At 38.4% G+C, this 20,973-nt stretch overlaps 1 long non-coding RNA gene across 3 annotated transcripts in view; it reads right to left on the bottom strand.

Moving 5' to 3' along the window:
* The window catches only part of LOC103884038, a 70,639-nt gene that overhangs the window by 28,595 nt on the left and 21,071 nt on the right, over positions 1-20,973 (bottom strand). The window lies entirely within an intron of this gene.

Raw genomic sequence — 20,973 nt, 5'->3', positions numbered from 1 at the left:
ATTTTGAAGGCAAGGGGTCAAAAATTCATGGCAATTAGTAACACCTCTGTATTAGTCCATTCTCATGCTGCTACGAAGAAATAACTGAGACTGGGTAATTTATAAATGAAAGAGGTTTAATTGACTCAGTTTCTTATGACTGAGGAGGCCTCAGGAAACTTACAATCATGGCAGAAGGCACCTCTTCACAGGGCTGCAGGAGAGAGAATGAGTGCAAGCAGGGCAAATGCCAGACGCTTATAAAACCATCAGATTCAAACAAGACTCACTCATTATCACGAAAACAGCATGGGGGAAACTGCCCCCATGATCCAATTACCTTTACCTAGTGCCGCCCATGACACGTGGGGATTATTACAATTCAAGATGAGATTTGGGTGGGGACACAGAGCCAAACCATATTAACCTTCTAGGGAGAGAGAGAAAAATAGAGGGTTCCAGGACCAGGTATGAGAAACTGTGGCAGGAGAATAGGGTCTGGAGGCAGGGAACCCAGGCTGATTCACACTGACTACCTAGAACTGAATCAAAAGGAAAACCCCACCTCTGCACACCCAAGTAACAAAAGAATCAAAGCTTACTCCCTTTGCAACTCCCCCCCACCACCTTTTTTCTGCCTTGCAGATGAAAAATGAAACTACCTCTGATTGGTCCCTTCCTGCAACCAATCAGACTGGTCATAGGCCAAGTCTTCATGTGTAACTTTATAACTTCACTTCAGCCTCTGATTTGGTCACCTTCTGCAACCAATCAGACTGGTTGCAGGCCACTACTTCATTTACATAGGGTGTAAACCAAGTAACCAATGGGAAACTTCTAGAGGGTATTTAAACCCCAGAAAATTCTGTAACAGGCTCTTTTGAGGTGCTTGCTCAAGCCCACTCCCATTCTGTGGAATATACTTTATTTCAATAAATCTGTGCTTTTCTTATGTTGCTTTGTGCATTTTGTCCAATTCTTTGTTCAAAACACCAAGAACCTGGACACCTTCTACCAGTAACAGAACTACCACATTCAGAGGTTGAACTTGAAGGTGATGTCAATGAAGGAGAATGAGAAGGAGCAATGAGATTTTAGGAAAATGTGATGTCAAGAAAGCTAAGAGAGGAGAGTGTTTCAGGACACAGGGAGAGTCAAATCTTATGTTATTTCTGTTTAGTGTTTTAGTTGTATTAAACTCACCATAATTGGTTGTCGCTGGGGGTTTTTTGTTTTTGTTTTTGGGTTTTGTTTGTTTGCTTGTTTTTGTGGACAATACCTATATTGGTTTAACACCTTTTTTTTGCTTACTATCCTTTCTTGAATTCCACGCCCTCCATCTGGCTTATTTGTTTGTTTGTTTTTTGCTCAGGAATTAGATAAATAACTCATTTAGTGAGGGTGAACTTCTTGGTTTGTAAGTGTCAGAAAATATGTTTGTTCAGCTCTTAATCTTGAGTGATTGTTTTGGGTATAAAATTCTAGGTGGACATTTTCCCTCAGCATTTGATGATACGATTACATTGTCTTTCTACATCAATCAATGCTAATAAAAAATCTACTTTTATTTTGATTAGTGTCTTTATAGGTACTTTCTTTTCTATGGTAGTTTTTAAGAGTTTCTCTTTGTTTATGATAATCTGCAATTTCATTACGATGTATTTAGGTGAAGATTTTGGTTTTGCACTATTCAGAACTTAACGTACATTTTTCCATTTAAGATTTAAGTCTTGCAATTTGAGAAAATTTTCTAACATATCTCTTTAAATATTGTCTCTTCCAAATTTTTTTTTTGTCATTTGAATCTTAGTTAACTTAAATTGGAGCTTCTCATTTTATCTTCCATGTGTCAACCTGTCTTTCATACTTTCCGAGACAGATCCAGGTTTTTTGGGACCTGCAGTTTAGACAATCTGGGAGTCTTTAAACTTAGACTCCCAGAAAAAATCTGGGAAAGAACACAAAAGTACAAGTAGAAAATTAGATATGAAGTACATATTTCTTTAGAATAAGAAAAGTAAATCACATAAATTAGACATTGAAACAAAACAAACAAATTCTACAAACATAATAAACTCCAGAAAAATATTGTAATATGTATATTAACTACTAGAATACCTCCATAATTATTTATTGTTCTCCATCTTTGGGTGCATATTTTTCTGTGACAATAATTATGTAATATATTTTTCAATTGAGGGAATGAAAAATATTTAATCTCTCCTCTAGCTTGGTTATTATTGACAGCTGTTTTAGTGCCACAAGTCATCATTGGTCAAAAAATGTGCATGGACTCTTCAATGTTATCTAACATACAAAAAGTATGACAGAAGCCAAGTGGAATGAAAAAATTCTGCAGTCTTCATCAATTGCAGTTAAAAATCTCACTTTGCAAATTTTTTTAGCAACATATAACAATATAAACACACTGCTAAGGAGGAACATAAGCTGAAGGGTCTATGCAATTGAGGGGCCTAGAGCTTAAGCACCATTACTTCATTATAAATTTGGTAAATCAGTCTCTGTGTATTTCCTCTTTCTTTCTTTCTTTCTTTCTTTCTTTCTTTCTTTCTTTCTTTCTTTCTTTCTTTCTTTTTTCTTTCTTTCTTTCTTTCTTTCTGCTGTATTCTTGCTTCTTCAATTCTATTTTGCATTTCATTAATTCTCTTTTAAATGAAGTTAGTCTGCCATTTAGCCCATCTATTGACTTTTTCATTTCAATGACTTTTTTTATCTCTGAAATCTGTTTTTCTTTTTCATGCCTTCCTATAATTTTCAAAAAATAATATCTATTATTCAGTTTTTTCTTCATAAGTATCTGAACATTTTAAAGATTCTGATATTTTAATTTACGCTAAGTTGCTCTATTATCTATAATTCCAGTCATTGGAATGCTTCCGATCGTTATAGAGGCAAACAATCACAGGGTGGTAGAGTGCCTTGGTGTTTTGTAATTTTTGATTGTATGCTAATTACGATGACAGTCTTTCATGTGCCCTGGCTTACGAAGGCATCTCCATGGAGCACTTTTCTGTTTATCTTTATGAATACAGCCCAGGTCTGATACTTTGTCATATATAGGGCCTGCAGTTTCAACACCATCTCTGCACTAGTATTAAAATCCCATCCCCTTGTTGAAAAACAGATGTAAGATAATTTGCTTATTCAGGAAATAGCAGATTTAGGAGGATAAATATTGTTATTTTTCTATGGATAGAGGTAGAAGTTGATACCACTCACTAACACAAACATACATAGAACTGGAACAATGGTCACTAGCAGCTCCCAGTATCACTTTCCAACAGCTTTATGACTGCAGAGGGAAATAAACTTCTATCTTCCAGTTTCAGTTTGCAAATTCCAGTGTACAATGCTCCTCTTCAATGTGGTGTTCAGAACCAAATGGCCCGATGTGAGCCAAACATCATTAAAAAAATAATAACTCATACCATTGAGATTGACATTCTAATTCTGTTTACATGATTGCAGTTTTCTTGCAGCTATTGGCTGATGTTGTTTTTAATCACCTGTTATTTCTCACACGTGGACACAAGTACTCAACATAGGAATCCTCCATTCTGTAATTGTATGATTAATTTTTTACATCTAAATTTAGGGATTATATGTATCCCTTTTACATTTAATCTTACAACTTTCCCCACATAATATCCAAGGTTTTTTTTAGAATATTTATTCTACCATCTGGGTGAACAGATGGATGGATGGATAAAACATCTAACATTACTCCACTCAGTAGAGCTGACTGTTTTACAGTCAGCAGTGCTGTTCTAAAACTATTTCAAGCTCTGGATCCTGCTTCTATTATTTCCCTATCATTGCCCCACTTTCTCACTTTTTTTTGGATATTGCAAGCAGTCACCACTAGCAGCCAAGGAAATTGCAACTGAAGAGAAAAGCTTATCATGAAGAAATAGTAATTTATGAAGTGGTACCCCAGTGGCCTGGATTATTAAAGGCTCCCAATGAGCCTAGCTCCCTTTGGAGGAGCAGTTTATGCAGCAGGAGAAGCTGATTCAACACATTTCTGATTCCGTACCACCTCCTGGTATTGGGTATGCTATCACCAACTCTGCTAAGTGATCAAGTTTCATGGCACATGTAATGATGGCACAGCGGGACTTCAGTAAACAACAAAAATTAAGAGGTAGCTAGGGAAAGCAAACAGTTATGGAAGAGAAGACTTAAGGATGGGGAGAAGTGGCTCCTAAGGCAGAAAATTATTCCTATTTCAGGCTTGAGTCTAGGGAAACATAAATACGGTAGTCTATTTTACAGCTGCCCAATCAGAATGGGTTTTGGCCACTATCAGCCTGGAAACGTTTGTAACAAGCAATTGTAAGAGTTATTTGGCTGATTATTAGTGCCTGAAGCTATTCTGTCATTCTATGCTAAATAATAATAGTAATAATCATAATAATAATTTCAAATTCTTTCATACAATGGTCTTTTAAAAACTCAGTACACTCTAATTCCTAGCAAAATATTATTTGATAAGGGATATGGCATCATATTGCTAATCTCTCAAAAGCTCTTGAGGGATATCATATTATCCCATTGAATATTTCTGACTATAGTATTGGTTAAATGAATGATCTCCCTGTAGATGAGTCTAACAGACATGAAAGGCTTGATTCTTTTATTAAATGATTTTTTCCTCAAAACTATGAAGTCCTCTGTGTGTATATTTAAATCCTAGAATTTTTCCCCTTATATAACTCCCCTAAAGAAAAAGTCTATAAACCTATCAGAGTTCTCTTTTGGGGGGTCTTCACTCGTGTTAATGTCTCTGTCATGCCTCCAAAAGCTCCCTTTCACATTCCAAACTTTCCTTTCATTGTATCTTCATTTTATATTGACTTATTCATAGAAGGAAAATCTGTTTCTTGGTTTTCTGGTGGTGCTTAACCCATATTTTCTTTCAGTAAAGTGAATACTTACAACGAGACATTATGATAGATTTTAAAATGCTGACAACATCACAAATATCATAAAATCCAGAAAATAACAAAACAATTAACTGCTCGGCAATCACCATATTCCTTTTGTTGTTGTTGCTACCTACATTTTGTTTTTTGTTTTTTGTTTTGGTTTGTTTTTTGTTTTTTTTGTTTGTTTGTTTTGTAAAATACATGTAGCAGAAAATGTAACATACTTTAAAATGCTAAAGATTAGCATTTGTGATTCACTATATGCTGACTGTTCTGAAAAGCTCCTTCATGGGTCCTATTTCATGTTTGAAAGATGCTAGCCAAAATCCCTCTTAAGCAAAGAGGAAATTGCTTCTTCTGCCTTGATTCTGGATTGTCTTCTTCATCCTCTTCAGGAATAGAGAAAGCAAGGAGGCTGGGCAAGTCAGTGAATCCCAGTTCCCAGGTAGCTGTCAGCTGCAGCCCTGACAAAGCCTCTGCAATGTCTTTCCTAGGGTGCTTAGCTGAGCAGTGCCTGCGCTGTGCGGCCCTCCCCTGGTAGCAAATGTCTGCATGTGCAGATTTCTTGTCAGGGTAATGATTGTCCAGGGTGGTGATTTCTTGTACAGGGTTGCTGTTGTGTTTTGTGAATATGTGAGTATGTTGGAGTGGGGTGTTGGAGGAAAGATCTTTAGCTCAGCAAACAACAAATCAGCAACTCTACCAAAGTCTCAGTCTCTGCCTCAAGATAGCGAAGAAGTATACATTCTGGTTTGATTGTAATTGACTAGAATTAGATTTAAAAAGACAGATTTCAGTTCTTCTGTGTTAAGACTAAGTGCCTTTTCATTTATGTTGTTTGTTAAGTAATATACACAGAAAATAAACACAGACGAAAACTGTGCTGACCTAAATAACTATTTGCCTTGTCTTCGGCAGATGTAATTTGAAAGCCTGGATAAAGAAAATAAAGTTCCTTAGGGTTTCATGTGATTACAAAGGAAACACTCCAGAAAACTAAAATGGCAAATATATTTAAGGTAATTCTCAGTGAATAGACTTGGGTTGCCACAATCCATTTTATTATTGCTTTTCTAAATTGCTTTCTTGCTGTTCTCTACCAGAGCCTCAGATCAATCTCTAGGACTGTTGTGAGAACTTGTCCAACATAATGACACCTGGCACAGAGCTGTAATTGTTTTATGTGCAGGGCATGTTATGCTGTGCACTAGGTCTTTTGCTTCATTAAGAGACTTTGAGTCTTATGGTAGGCTTTAAGCACAAAAGAGGGCACCATACAGCAAATGTTTTAGTTTCAGTAGAATTTCACCAGAAAGCAAGGAGCACATGGTCATGGGCATTTGGGAAATGAGAGGTGGTGGGGAGGCATCTAGAGCACAGTGTGAGTTATTGATTTATTGCCTCTCAGCTACAAATCCTCCTTTCCTTCCATGGAGCTGAATTCTGTAAATACCTTCCCATCACCAGCTGGCCCAATGTTCAGCTCTGTCAGTGGACGAGCACTGGAGGAAAGAGTGTTTTCTCTTGCTCTGCTGTGCTCACCTTGTTGGGCTCCTGCAGAGGGTCCAGTTGTTTCAACAGTGCCTAGGGGCCAGCAGCAAGTGCTCTCACCTGTGGCAGCTTCCCCAGCATACCCTTGGGTTATGAAGCGCCTCACTGTGACCAGTTTTCCAACACTCTCCTTTTGGGCAGCTTCCTAGGGGAAGGTCCACTCCAGTTCTCTGCACTCTTCCCTGAGGAAGCCTCATAATAGAGTGTTAGTGAGCATGGTTTCTCCCCTAGAGCAGTTTCCCCAGCTCCCCACAGTCTGTAGAGTTCTGAGGCACAGTACCTTCACGAGGACAGCTTCCCTCGAACTCCAGGGGGAAGATTTCCAGCAATTCCTACCAGAGCGGTGCCACAGTGAACTGCTCCATGCCCCTCCACAGTCGGCATCTCAGCCCCTGGAGGAGCGGCCTTTTTCTTGGGTGCTCTATCCCAGCCCCAGGGCGTGGCTCTCCCTATGTCTACTGTTCTTTACTTATTTGCATTCTCCATGCCTCTATTAGCCAATTCCTCATTACTGAAATCCCCTCTGAGTTATTTATGTTAAACTTTCCCTATTTTCATGTGGTTTCTGTCTCCTGTTGAACTGACTGATAGAACCCCTCAGTGATGAAGAAGAGAGAAGGGTTCTCAGTGCTTCACAGAAAGAAATACTGCTTTTCCCCTGAGCATTTCTGTGCCATGTACCCATCTTCCTAACAACACCCTCCCTGCTCTCTATGCTTGGTCATCAATGGCTTACCCCCATTGAATATTCTTCCCATAAAGGTCTCCTACTTCCCTCACTCCCAGTTTCCCCAAATCTGTGCCTGTCTTAGATAAAATCTTGGGGGGATGAGTAAGAAAAATCACTTTAATTTCTCCATGAAATGTACCGAAGTAAAACCTGCACCTTGACCTTTAAGAAAATTCCCAACTTTTATATTCTGTAACAGATTCTTGAATAAGAGACTCTGACTTGATCAATATTGCAAACTGCCAAGTTTGTGAAAGTACCTGAAAATCATGCTGAGAAACAGCAGAAATTTGTTCATAATATGAAGGTCAGTTGAGAATTTCTGAATTGCGCTGGACAGGATCAGAGCCACTATGGCCTGGTTTGACACTATAATCTGTCTCAACCATGGCACACAGAAAATCGGTGTTCATGACATAATTTTCCAGTACATGACCAGGGTAGTGACAAATTTACTTCCCATGATGATTATAAATAAAACAAATGCACTGTAAGTGAAAGCTAGAGATGCTGAAATATACACTACACTTATTTCATTGATCTGATTCCTCTACTGGCCTTTATCCTCTGGCCCAAATAGGCATGTGCTCCAATTATTTCTCTAGGTGTAGGTAACTTTAATCTCACCTTATAAAAAGAATGATTCATTTGAAAAATTAGCATCTGCGCATAAAACATGAAACAAACAATGGACTTTTGTCCAATAACAGAAATACATGACCAGATTCCATTTCACAAGCATGCTGCAAAGGGTACAGAGCTATTCATTTTATATTTGAAATCCATTCATTTAAGGATACGACATAAAACCCAGTTCCTGAAACCTGCACGAATATTGTACTGAGGCTCAGCTTAGGTAGTGCTTGGCCTTGCAAGTTTCATTTTGATATACATTATGGTCTGTTCACCTCTTCAATTAGCCTCAGAGGTGAAAGACATAGAGGATTTTTCTCTTGAAGTGCTATGAATCTCAGAGGGTATAGTAGCAGAAGGGTTTTAGGGGGTGGAAAAGAGTGAGAGCTAGATGGGGCCCGTACAGGCGATGTGCAGAGTGTCGTGTGGATTAGAGTGATAAAGATGAGGATGGCGTTGGGGTCTGGGGCCTCTGGAGGTAATCAGCATATATAGAGATGAATGACACCATGATATTAATCCTGGTCAACTCTAGTCAGATGGCAAAAACAAGACTTTGGGTGCTGAGGAGTAGAGAAGTCAAAATACAGAAAATGCTAGAAAAAAATGCTAGAAAATACTGGAAGATAAATGTGGAGAGTGGGATGAGTGGTGCACAGGACTGCTATTTTTTTTAAGCCATTAATTTTTCAAAAAGTAAAATCTTCTGAAAGGCATCATTTTGATAAATAATTCTAAAAACTAATTTTGAGCCACAGATAAAGATCCAATGAAGCCTCTCAAACCCTGCCAATATCTCTGAAAGCCTAAGGTCCTGTAACTATGAGTTACAGTGCTTGTTACATTCCAAATGCTTATCTAAAACCCAGACCTCCCTCTCAGTCTCCTAACCCACATGTCCAAATGCCTTTTCAAAATATCAACTTGTATGTCTAATAGGAACCTCAAATTTTATATGTCCAGAACCCAAATCCTATTATCTCCCTATTATCACTAAAACTAAAACTAAAACAAACTCCTGCATAGAAGTTATACATAACCAAATTGCTCAGATCATTTCACTGCATAATTCCCTCCAACTCCTTTACCCACTCTCGCTTTGTTTGTTGTCTTATGTTTTTATGCTTTTTAAAATTTTTTGACAAAATACATGTAACATAAAATTTATGATTAACATTTTTAAGTGTATAATTCGGTAGTATTAAGTACATTCACATTGTTGTGCAACCATAACCATTATCCATCTCCAGAACTCTTTTCATTTTGCAAACCTGAAATTCTGTACCCCTTAAGCAAGAAATACCCTCAGCCCCCGGCAACCACCATCTAGTTTCTGTCTCTATGAATTTAACTACTCTAGGTATCTCATATAAGTGGAACCATACAGAAGGCATCCTTTTGTGACTGGCTCATTTCACTTAACATATTGTCCTCAAGGTTCATCCATGTATCAGAATTTCCTTCCTTTTTAAGGCTAAATAATATTCCATTATATGTATACACCACATTTTGTTTATCCATTCATCTGTCAATGGACACTTGTAATGCCTCCATCTTTGGCTATTTGAATAATACTTCTCTAAACACAAGTGTACAAATAGTTTGAGACTCTTCTTTTAATTCTTTTGGATATATACCCAGAAGTGAAATGGTTGGATCAAATTGTTTGGTGTATTCTTTAGCAAAACTATAACCCTGGTCAAATTCTCTCTCTCTCTCTCTCCCCCCCCCCCCCCCCCCCCCCGCCGTCTCTCACTCTCTCTCTCTCTCTGTGCCTAATTTAACCCTGCATTCCTGCAGCTGTTCCTGGCAGCAGAAGAAACAAAAACACTAAATTCTCTCAATTCACAACTAAAAACTAGTATGACCAACCATCCTGGTTTGCCCAGGACTATTTCATTTTTAGCTCTGAAAGTCTAAATCTGAGAAAACCCATGAATTCCAAGCAAACTGGGACAGTGTGTCACCCTACCAGAAACCTGAAACAGGCCTTTGATCGTACCTTGCAATCACATTGTACTTTCCTAGGCCTTTTATTCTCCTACTCCCCTGAATGACTACTTCACACCTTCTGCTCACTCCTTAAGCCTCCAACACATTCTCGTCTCCTCACTCTCAACAGACTATCTTAATTCCTACTCCAGTAATTAAACATAAGCATCCAGAAATTAACTTGCCAGATTCCTACCACCATCTACCCACTTGCCATGGTCTACACCCACAATCTTTGACTTCCTTCCTAGTACCTATCTGTCAACTATCCATTTACCTAGAGAGAAACTCTCGGTGTTCCTCTCTACAGCCACTTCCTTGTTTTGTGAACTACATCCCATTCCTTCTCATCTACTGAAGAAACTCTCTCTAGCAATCATCCCCTCATTTTAAACATCAATTTCCTCCTTTACTTGATCATTTCCAAAACCAATAAAATATTTGGTTATTACTCCTGTGTTTTTTTTTAAAAAAGAAAGAAAAACAACCTTCCTTCAGCCCCACTTCGCCTGTCTGTTAGACCATGTCTCTAATCTTCTTTACAAGCAAAACTCTCTGAAAGTGTTTTCACATATTTTCTCCAATTCTTCCCCTCTCAGTCTCTCTTAAACCCTCTTGAACCTAGCTTTTCATTCCCTACCACGGTATTAAATATGCTCTTGTCACAATCACCAATGATCTTTATGTTGCTAAATTCAATGATCGATTAGCAGCCCTCCTCTTACTTGTTAATAACATTTGATAAGTTAGATGAGTTACATCTGATAGGTTGATATACTTGGTCAGACCTTGTTATCTAATACATTGCTGGGCCTTCCTCCTGTCTCCTTATTTCCTTTTCTTCTCTTTCTTTACTTCTGAAAATTTGAAGTGCTCTGTATCCGTTTTTGGCCCTTATCTCTTTTAGATTCATACTTGTTTAAGAAAAAGTTTTTAATTTTAAAAAATTGAAAAAAAACCTGTAGATATTTATGGTGTACATGTTTGAAAACATACATATATATGTAGTGGAATGGCTAAATCAAGCTAATTAACATATGTATTATCTCACATATTTGTGAAGATAAAATCTTTCTTACCAATTTTCAAGCATAAAATACATTGCTATTTTTGTACAATAGATTTCTTGAACTTGTTCCTCCTGTTGAACCTAAATTTTGTAAACTTTGATGAACATCTCCCCAATCCCTTCCCTGCCAACCCCTGGTAACCACCATTTGATCTTCTGCTACTATGAGTTAAATATTTTAACTTTTTGAATTTCTACATATATGTGAGATCATGTTGTATTTGTCATTTCATTCTTGACTTATTTCACTTAAAATAATGTTCTTTAGTTTCATCCATGTTGTCACAAATGGCAGGATTTTCTGTTTGTAAGGCTGTATAGTATTCCATTGTGTATATATCCAACATTTTCTTTATCCACTCATCCACTGATGGACACTTAGGGTGATTCCATATCTTTATCTTAGCTATTGTGAATAGTGCTGCAATGAACATGTGCGTGCAGGTGTCTCTTCAACATACTGATTTCATTTCCTTTGGATATATGCCCAGTAATGGGATTGCTGGATCACATGGTAGTTCTGTTTTTAATTTTTTGAGAAACCTCCACACCTTTTTCCATAATGACTGTGTGATTCCCACCAACAGTGTGCAAGGGTTCCCTCTCCTCCACATCCTCATCCACACTTGTTATCTTTTGTCTTTTTCATAACAGTTATTCTAACAGCTATAAGGTGATAACTCATTGTGGTTTTAATTTGTATCTCTCTGATGATTAGTCATGTTGAAGATTTCTTCTATATCTGCTGGCCATTTGTACGTCTTCTTTTGAAAGATATCTATTGATGGGGTTCAGGACACGCTACCTCAAAATATGGCACGTTGGCATTTTGAAACCACCCTCACAAGGCTGATGAGAATTATAAGCCAAGATTTCAGCAGAATTATAGTTAGGCATTAACCAGGGTACATTAGTGCACCTAGACCCACTTTCTTACAGTTGTTAACTAAGAATCGACATAGAGCATGCTGATCCGTCTCCTACATTGCTCCTGTAGATAAGATTTGTGATATTAAAATTATAAAACCTTTTGTACTCGAGAACTACTTAAGGTATTTTTCGTTTTATTTATTTTTTATTGAGACAGAGTCTCGCTCTGCTGTCCAAACTGGAGTGCAGTGGTACGATCTCGGCTCACTGCAACCTCTGCCTCCTGGGTTCAAGCCATTCTCTTGTATCAGGCTTCCGAGTAGCTGGGATTACAGATGTGCACCACCCACGACTGGCTAATTTTTGTATTTTTTAGTACAGATGGGGTTTCGCCATGTTAGACAGGTTGTTCTTGAACTCCTGACCTCAAGTGATCCTGCCTCGACCTCCCAGAGTGCTGGGATTATAGGTGTGAGCCACTGCACTCAGCCAAGAATTGCTTAAGGTATTTTTAAATCCTTAATTCCAGCAGAATGGCTGATGCTAACCAGTCTGAAGACTCCCCTTCCAAAGGAACCGACTCAGCACAAGAATGCAGTTTCTACATCACCCTGTCCAATGACTTCACATCTCACTTCTTGACCAACTGTCTATCCTCACACTTCAGCCCATTCCCCATCCAGACTCCTTAAAACCCCTACCCTCATACCTCTTGGGAAGGCAGATTTGAGGTTTCTTCTTGTTCAGCTGCCCTACAATTATCAAACTTTTTTCTGTTGCAACTCCTGGTGTCGCGGTATATTTACTCACTGTGCATTAAGCAATGAACCTATTACAGTTACATTTTGAGAAAACAGCAGAAGCAGGAAGGTCTCTCTGTCTGTCTCCCACCCTCCTGCACTGAATAAGGCCTTCACTCCAGAGGCACCTGTCCTATACACAGAGAAAAGGAATGTTCTTATCTCTGAAGATGTACTGAAACAGAGAAGAATCTGAACAAATAGGCCTTGGTAAGTTTCCCCCAGTTTTTTATCATTAGATCATACCCCTTTTATCCAATTATACTTCTCTGTAACTATCTGCTTTTTCATCAAATTTAGCATAAAAATACATATTCTCTGTTTCTTTGGGAGTTTATTTCCAAAGGCTCCCAAGTTACATAAAACTTATTTTAAATAAAGTTGTCATTTTTAAATTAATCTGTCTTTTGTGATAGGAGCCAAAATCATGTATCTCATGATGAGTAAGGAAAATATATTTCTTTTCCTTTACTATTCAGGGTTTTTGCCCATTTTTAAGTTGCGTCATTTATTTTCTTGCTATTGTGTTTTCTGGGTTCTTTATATATTTAGTATATTAATCTCGTTTCAGATATATGGTTTGCAAATATTTTCTCCCATTCCATAGGTTGTCTTTTCATTCTGTTGATTGTTTCCTTTGCTGTGCAGAAGAACTTTTAATTTGATCTGATCCCATTTGCCTATTTTTGCTTTTATTACCTAACCTTTTGTTAGGCATTATTTGATCCATACTCATTCTTTTGGTGATCACACCCAGCTTCCTGCCTTTAAAGATGCTGACTGCCCTCAAATTTACATCTCCAACCCAAACTTCTCTCCTGAACTTCAGACTCACACACTTTAGTTGCCTAACTAGCATCTCCACTTGGAAGTTAAATAGACATCTCAAATATATCCCAAAACTGAAATTTACGATCTTTATTATTTCATTCCCAGCTTTTTCTCCCTAAAGGCTTCCCTATCATAAATGATGGTAAATGTATATTTTCAGTTTCTCAAGCCAAAATATTTGGAACCATCTTTTAGTCTTATATATTTCTTTCACAGTTTATATCCAAATTATCAGAAAATGCTATTTGGTCTACCTTCAAAATACACCATGTTGCAGTTGGTGTTTTGCTGGTGTTTCTGCTGTTCACTAAGGGGTGGCTGTGACATTTTCCTGGCAGTTTTTCTTCTTCAGCTTGGGTAATTTCAGAATAACAGAAAAATAGAGCAAGCTAATGAATAAAAGGGTAGAGCATGGGTGTGATACTCTAATTGCTTCTAAGAATTTCCTTTTTTTTCCAGGAAGTTATGCTTAGAAACACATACATGCAGCTGAAGAAAGATGAAAAGTAAAGTAAGACTATAGCTCTTGTACAATGGTTTAATATGTTCTGTACAGGGTCTATCACATTCAGTGCCTAATGACTGCTCACTGACACAAATAATACCATATTACATTTTTATAGTGGCTTTCTATGTGCCCAGTGTTGTTCTATGCATCTCATTGAACACATTTACTCTTTACAACAATCCTACCAGACACTGAAGTCCTTGGGGGCAGAGAGTGCTTTGCATCCCCAAACACTAGCAAAGGGCCTGGTGCTCAGTGATTGTCCAAAAAATGTTTGTTGAAGGGGTTGACTCACTGACATAGGCTTATTATCCTTGTTTTACAGCTGATAAAATAAGACTCAGAGAGACAGAATGACTTGCTCAATATCACCAAGTTAATAACTGGGAGTCAGCCATCTTCTAATTCCCTAGTGAGTGTTCTCCACAATAATCACAAGCTATAATTACTTCAGAATGAGTTATGGCATCTCTGTAAAGTGGGATTTAACACATTAGAGTGATAATCTAACACAGTTTGATTGTTAAAGTTCAAGTTTTAGTGCAGATCTGCACCACAAAAGCAAAGCTAAATGTTGGGGCAATATTTTCCAGAGATCTTAGTGATTTGCTTTTGCAACAAAGAGTCCGCACAATGAGAGAATGCTATGGGGCCTCCAGAAAGATGGTCATCTCACCTCTATTTGAATACTGCTCCAGGACAGCCCACTCAATATTGGAATTCTTTATTGTTAGAAAGATATTCCTTATTGGCCGGGCGCGGTGGCTCAAGCCTGTAATCCCAGCACTTTGGGAGGCTGAGGTGGGCAGATCACGAGGTCAGGAGATAGAGACCATCCTGGCTAACACGGTGAAACCCCATCTCTACTAAAAAATACAAAAAAACTAGAAGGGCAAGGTGGCGGGCTCCTGTAGTCCCAGCTACTCGGGAGGCTGGGCAGGAGAATGGCGTGAACCAGGGAGATGGAGGTTGCAGTGAGCTGAGATCCGGCCACTGCACTCCAGCCTGGGCGACAGAGCGAGACTCCGTCTCAAAAAAAATAAATAAATAAATAAATAAAGACATTTCTTATTTAATATAACAAATATCTACGGAATTTCTACTGTCACTGAACCAAAGCTAGGTCTACTCACTCAGTGCAATACAGTGCACTAAAGCCAAACATTCACAGAAAGATTTTACAGCAAGAGAAAGGAGGGTGTTTACTTGCAGGACACCAAAAAAGGAGAATCAGGAAGCTCATGCTTAAGACTCAACCTCCCTGGTAATTTACAAGCAAGGGTTTTTAAAGGTAGGAGTACATTTCAGGAAGGCAGAAGTTAAAGGCAAAATCATGAATCACTACACGCAGGTTATACATTGATTTGGCCTAAAAAGGCGGGATATCTTGAAGTGGAGGCTGACAGGTCATAGGGAGATTCAAAGATTCTCTGAATCGCCATTGGTTAAAGAAGAGAAACTTGGGGTCAGCAGAAATGAATGTTAGGGTCTGGCCTATGGGAATGACTTTCTCCAGGCCTCTCAGGGAGAAATTCAGAACATAGAATCGCCATCGGAGTTCAGTCCTCAATTCCCCCTCATCTGAGGTCTATGTGCCAGCAAATGGCATTTTCTATTTGGCGGGGTATAGGTTTCTGAAAAACAACTCAAGGACATATGTTAAGATGTTATCTTTAGTTTCTATAGAAAAACAAACATCTTGTGACTCTAACTTCCTTGGCTATTTTCTTAAGTTATTATTACTTGCTTTCTTATCAGGTTGCCTATTTCCTTCTCAAGGCTAGGCAGGTGCTGAAACTTTCCTTGAAGGAATTCAAGATTGCCCTGTATTTCCGTGCTTGGTGGTTGAGGGAGCAGCAGGCCCCCAAGATTGGTGGCTGCTCTAACTACTGTCAGTCATTTGGAGTTTTCTACTCCATATGTTTAATCTTTATCTGCCTCCCTACCCCACTCCACCTACCTTTTTAAATCTCTGAAGACTACTGTCATACCTACTCTAAGTAGCCCCATTCCTTCCTTCTGGGTTATTTTCAACCGTGTTTCATGTGACATCATGTCCATATTTCTCATCATCCTGGTCCTCATGCTCTGAATAAAAATTAGATTATCACGAGTCCTCTTAAAATGTACTTAGCAGAACTTAATATAATCTCTCAGGATAATTTGAAAATGCAGAATTTAGAGAGTAGGTCTTCTCTTGCTTGACTCTCCCTAACTTTAGTTGACAGAATTTAAAATAATTGCCTTTTTTTTCCCCCAAATGTATTGCTTCATGTAGAGTATACTAAAAGTGTGTTCAACTAAAGAACAATTTTTTCAATTCACAGAAACCTTTGCCCAGAGAGCTGCACCAAGCCTGTGCACTCACAATTTTTTAAAGATTCTAATAAACAACTTCATAATTTTCTTAAAGTTCATCTTCCTTGTTTCTGTATAGCTTTTGACATTGAAGGCTAAACACACCAAGTTTGCAGGCCAATTTTACCTAAGCAGTAATTCGACAGTAATATGAGAGTTCACTTCCCCTCTGCAGGTTGAAATGAGACTTAAGTTTCTGCCTGCAGATCTTCACGCCTTCATGATGTTTAGGGCCTTGGTCCTGAACCACCACTCTCATCCATCTTGCACTATCTGTCCCGCTCTGTCAGCTTCCAACACCATGATTTTCTGCCCTCCCACGGTGCCACTGATCTTCTTGTGTCTAACACAGTATCTTTTCTTTCTGCTTTCTTCCTCGACCACAGGTAAAGTTCTGGGCTTGGGCTATTCTACCCTTAGCAGCTCTCGGTAAACTACGCATTACTCAGCCCATCCTTGAAACCTCATGTCCCACAGGGTTTGCCGTAGTCCCCTAAGTAGGACCCACTGGACACAAAGCAGAAGCACTTTCCCCACAAGCCCTCCTGAAATCAGCATTTGCATTACTGGGTTTGACCTTAGTTTTCTGATTGCTAGCCACTTCCGTATAAGGGGTTGGCCTGATTTCCTTTATGTTTAGCTATTGGCCAGGATCATGTTCTAACTGGGTAGAACACTTGGCATCTCATCAACTTCATTCTATCACCTTCTATATGAAAATTTCAGTGGCTCTGTTCTACCCACCAGATTGGACTACCATAGATATTGATAGCTCCTCAATCAAACTGAGGTTCACAGTATCCTTTTGGACAGGTATCTGGACTTCAGGTCTCCCTTTTCTAAGAGTGGCCTTACAGCTGGATCAAGTCCCCTAAGTCCTGGCTTCATCCCAAGTTCTAGTCTCCATTTCTCCTAATCTGCGTGTGTACATCTATGATTTCAGCAAGCCTCAGTCCAAAACCAAGCCTGTTAAAAGTCCTATAATAATATTTCATTTGACCTTGTCTCTCATAAATCATTGTCTACACTTTGTTGATTTGATAAGTTTATTCTTTTCTTCACTCAACCTGTGAACAACATCAACAAAAAAAAATGTTGTTCGGTCTTTTCCAGTGCAAGAAGAAAGAAAAAAAAAAAATGTTGACATGAGCTATGTCAGCCTGCGTGAGGCTTCTCTCTAGCTTTTAAAACAATCACCAATCAAAACTGTTTGGGTAAGGTTGCTTAAACATACTATAATTGAATTCACATTTTACAATTGTATAGTGGAAACAAGAAAAATGTAGTCAAATATTTACCTAATTTAATGCTATTTCTAGGACAGTCTCTTAATCCACTAATCCTACTTTATAAAGAGAAGAAAATGAGATTTATTTGGCATATGTTCTTCCTAGTGAACCTATTTTAGTCCCTCATACACATGCTTACAGATTTATAGTTATTGCAAATACAAACAGGTGGAAACAGCCTGCGGTTAGTGAAACAGTGGCAAGAGATGACTCCTACAGGTAACAGCTTCCCTTGACAGAGAATCACAGCACCTTTTTTGACCTTTCTGAAATATGTTCCTTAAGTAGTTTAATAAATAAACAATGAGGGTAATGTAGAATTTTTAAACGGAGTTTTACATCTTCTCTCAGAATGAAAAGAAAGATGAACTTTGGCATTTGTCAGAACTGGTTTCAACCTACAACTAGACAGCTACATGACCTGAATGTCTTTAATTATGAATTTCAATGTGTGTTAATGAGAGCATAATATCTTACAATTTGATTGCCAGGATTAAACTAAAACGTAAAGCAACTAATATGTAAGAATTTAATAAAGGTAAAATCCCTTTCTCTTCATCCTCTTCTAAATGTTAATCTAAAGTTTCTTATACAATTAATTTTCCTCTTTAAGATTTAGTTTCCTATTCTATCTAACAGAACAAAACTTTTATAAAACATATGGTCACCATTATCTCCTTTCAATATCTTCCAACTTACCCTAAGTGAATACTAGTTTCCAATTATCTTCAGCCATATGGAAACCCGGGAAAAATTAGTCAAATAGGTATATGCTCCCCAGTTACTAAAAGGGTAATGAAGTGCTCATATTAATGCTTTTGAGAATATCCTATTTTATTTAGATTGGGTATATGTGATTATATTAAATAAACAGTATTCTTTTAAAACACGTAGACCTTGCACATAACTCTCCATATTTGGGGGTGGAAGGTGGGCTTTCTGAATGTTCTGATCTCCACCAGCCCACTTCTCCGAGACTACTGTCTTTAATGGGTTATTCCTGTCACACTTTACTAAACTTCCCGACATCGCCATTTTTTTCACATGGAAGTATCTAGTTAAATCTGCTACTCCTCCTGCCATTTAGGGGATATTGTTTCATCTTCACCTATATGTGTGCCTTATTTTAAAAAACATTGTTTTCATTTTCCAACTACCGTCTGCAGTCATCCTCTGATGCCTTCCACATAGTGGGGACTCAGCAATCAGGACCAGCTTATTCTCTCCTGAACCTTTTGCTCCCCAAAATCCTTCCCCCCTATTTTTTCAGTGCTCTCAGGTGGTCTCGCACTTGATGCTTAGATTCTAAAGCCAAAGTCTCATCCATGGCAACAAATAACCAAGATAGAAACCTACTCCGACACCAACCTGATTATAGCAATAATGGTATCTCCCACCTTTGTAATATTCTCTCTTCATCTCAGCAATGCTCATAAAATCTACCCAAGACTTATTAAGATATTTCTTTTTTTCTCAATGAGTAATTTTAGCAAACATAAGAAAGAAAAGTGCCAGGAATGTAAACAAGAAAGGTCGGGATAATCAGGGCCATAAGCAAGCTCCATCCCATGTCAGCCAGCCAGGGCACCCAAATTGTCTTCTTCAATGGCCATGGCATGACTTTCCAGGTTCAACCAATCTCAAGGCAGCTTTGGAACAATCAAGAAACAGTTATGCCCTAGGTTCCAACTAATCTGTGGGAGGCAAGCACACAAGAAATAAGAAAGAAATTGACAAAGAGTATACTATTTACAGTTTTCTTTATGTTACATTTTATACAACCTTACAGAGCTTTGTAATGGCTAGAATGTCTAACAGGCCCAGAAAATGTTCTCTACCTCCTTCCTTACCTTGAGCTGACATTTTTTAAAAAGAAGTAATGAATTGAAAGACTCTTGAGTACCTTAAAGGAGCAGGGAAAGAACTGGGAGCCCTGTGTTTGAGTCAAATTCAAAATTTGCTTAATGACCTTGGGTAAATTGCTTTGCCTCTTTGAGTCTGTTTCCTCATCTAAAAATGAGAATGACATTATCTTCTTCCTAAGACCATTGTGAGGGATAAATGAGAGTATATTTGAAAGGATTTCAGAAAATATAAAGTGCCAAACATATGGTAAGTGCTATCATCCAATTCCAGCAAAATAACAGAGTAGAACCACCCATCAGATGAGGAGGAAGCTACAAAATGTGCAATTTGGATCAGCGCACGCATTTCATTCCCCAAACCACAAAATTATCATCCCTGCTTCAAGTCACCATACTGGTCTCTCACATCTTATAGCATGTATATTTTCAAAGACAATGTGTAGAGATTTCCAGGGCTCTGGAAAATGGAATTGTTGCCCCTGGGAGTATAAGAAGAGAAACACAAAAATTGATCTTAAAATAAGCTCATTATGTGGCATTTTGTTAGTGTTGACTAGAGAAATAAGAATAAAAGATTTGATGTAAATGTGATTTAATCTCTCAAGGAGATTAATGTCTTCTTATATGTATACATAATTTTCTAAGGTAAATTATATTTTTCCGACTTATTTTGCAATCATTTCTAACATATTTCCCAATCGCCCCTCACCTCCTCCACTCTAATCCTACGGGAAAGCCTTCGCCCATCCCTGTCTGTTCGTTTGCCTTATCAATTTGCCTTATCAGTTTGCCATCTATTTGCTGTCAACCCCCAAATACATATCTCCAGCGCCGACCCCTCTCTTGGCGGACAGACTTTGATATCTGACTGCCACTCAATGCCTCTACTTAAATGTCGAACACGTCTCAAATTGAACTCCTGATCTGTGCTCTCTCTCTGTACTCTGGTTTTCTCCATCTTAGTTAATGGGTACTCCATTTTCTAGTTGGTTTGCGCTCTCTCTCTGTACCCTGGTTTTCTCCATCTTAGTTAATGGGTACTCCATTTTCTAGTTGGTTAGACCAAACACTTCAGAGTCACATTTCCACATTCATTCTATCAGGAAATCTTTTTCGTCCTACTCTTCAAAACAAATACCAATCTAACCACTTCTCACAGATGCTACAGCTACCATTTTCGTCATAGCCACCAACATCTTTTGCCTAGGATACACAATAGCCTTTTGAAACTTACATCAGTATATGCCATGGCTCTGCTCAAAACCCTCCAGTGGTAACCCATTGTACTCCAGGGAGAGCCTGACAAGAGTTGACTCTACTGTTACCTCTATGACCTCATTATCCTATTTTTCTACCCCAGCTCACCCTGCCTCAGCCACACTGGCCTTTTTACTGTTCTGTGAATATCCAGGCACATTCTCTTCTTATGACCTCTGTACTAGTTTTTTTATCTGCCTGGTGAATGCCCTAAGAGATCCATATAGCTAACTCCTTCACATTGCCCACTATCTCAAGGAGGCCTGCACTGACCATCCTATTTAAAATTTCA

Source organism: Papio anubis, chromosome 6, assembly GCF_008728515.1.
Source record: "Papio anubis isolate 15944 chromosome 6, Panubis1.0, whole genome shotgun sequence".
NCBI classification, from domain to species: domain Eukaryota; kingdom Metazoa; phylum Chordata; class Mammalia; order Primates; family Cercopithecidae; genus Papio; species Papio anubis.
The sequence above is the reverse complement of the archived record's forward strand: the minus strand, read 5'-3'. Positions and strand labels throughout refer to the sequence as shown.